The following is a 1,972-nucleotide window of genomic DNA, read 5'->3' as shown; positions in this document are numbered from 1 at the left end:
AAACGCAGTCCGAAGTCTTGATCTGAATCAAATGATTCACGATACCAAACGCAGTCCGAAGTCTTGATCTGAATCAAATGATTCGCGATACCAAACGCAGTCCGAAGTCTTGATCTGAATCAAATGATTCGCGATACCAAACGCAGTCCGAAGTCTTGATCTGAATCAAATGATTCGCGATACCAAACGCAGTCCGAAGTCTTGATCTGAATCAAATGATTCGCGATACCAAACGCAGTCCGAAGTCTTGATCTGAATCAAATGACTCGCGATACCAAACGCAGTCCCAAGTCTTGATCTGAATCAAATGATTCGCGATACCAAACGCAGTCCCAAGTCTTGATCTGAATCAAATGATTCGCGATACCAAACGCAGTCCCAAGTCTTGATCTGAATCAAATGATTCGCGATACCAAACGCAGTCCCAAGTCTTGATCTGAATCAAATGATTCGCGATACCAAACGCAGTTCGAAGTCTTGATCTGAATCAAATGATTCGCGATACCAAACGGAGTCCGAAGTCTTGATCTGAATCAAATGATTCGCGATACCAAACGCAGTCCGAAGTCTTGATCTGAATCAAATGATTCGCGATACCAAACGCAGTCCGAAGTCTTGATCTGAATCAAATGATTCGCGATACCAAACGCAGTTCGAAGTCTTGATCTGAATCAAATGATTCGCGATACCAAACGCAGTCCCAAGTCTTGATCTGAATCAAATGATTCGCGATACCAAACGCAGTCCCAAGTCTTGATCTGAATCAAATGATTCGCGATACCAAACGCAGTCCGAAGTCTTGATCTGAATCAAATGATTCGCGATACCAAACGCAGTCCGAAGTCTTGATCTGAATCAAATGATTCGCGATACCAAACGCAGTCCCAAGTCTTGATTTGAATCAAATGATTCGCGATACCAAACGCAGTTCGAAGTCTTGATCTGAATCAAATGATTCGCGATACCAAACGGAGTCCGAAGTCTTGATCTGAATCAAATGATTCGCGATACCAAACGCAGTTCGAAGTCTTGATCTGAATCAAATGATTCGCGATACCAAACGCAGTTCGAAGTCTTGATCTGAATCAAATGATTCGCGATACCAAACGCAGTTCGAAGTCTTGATCTGAATCAAATGATTCGCGATACCAAACGCAGTTCGAAGTCTTGATCTGAATCAAATGATTCGCGATACCAAACGCAGTCCGAAGTCTTGATCTGAATCAAATGATTCGCGATAACAAACGCAGTCCGAAGTCTTGATCTGAATCAAATGATTCGTGATCTGAATAACGATTTGTAAAGGACTTTAGGACGCGAAATGTGGACGGCGAACATTCAATTGGCAAAATGATTCACAAACTTGCTCCGAAGTTCCAATCAAATGATTTGCGATTTGAAGTCCCGATCTGAATCAAATGATTCGCGATATGCGATTCAATTGGAGCGATTCGAACCAGTGCAGACTCAGTTTCACCCATCACTAAGTGCTTTTTAAAACAGTTACAAGCGATGTCGACACTTGAAACTGAATGGCTATTTTCCTTTAATGTGTTTTTTTTTTTTTTTGCAAGTGAAACGCTTGAAATTAATGATTGAAGCCACGAGTTTGAATCAATTGGAGCGGTTCCAGCATAAACGACTCACACATTTGATTTGGTTAATCTGTTCCTCTTTTTGCATCTTCAGCCATGTTGCTGGTTTTATGACATTACCTGAAATTAGATAAAAAGTATGATGTTTTTGTTTTAAATTGCATGAATTGTGTGTGAAAAGATATTAAAGATACACAAAAAAATTCTGCACTTACTTTTCAAGTACCTCTTCAGGTATATTGCTATTTCAAGGGTTTTCCAGGCCTTAAATTTCAAAAAGTCAAACCCAAGTACTTTAAACATCTTGTACAAACTCTGATAGCAACATTGCAGAAATCACTAAACATACATGCATGCATATAAAAACAAAAACTGCA

Source organism: Garra rufa, chromosome 10, assembly GCF_049309525.1.
Source record: "Garra rufa chromosome 10, GarRuf1.0, whole genome shotgun sequence".
Lineage (NCBI taxonomy): Eukaryota > Metazoa > Chordata > Actinopteri > Cypriniformes > Cyprinidae > Garra > Garra rufa.
The sequence above is the reverse complement of the archived record's forward strand: the minus strand, read 5'-3'. Positions refer to the sequence as shown.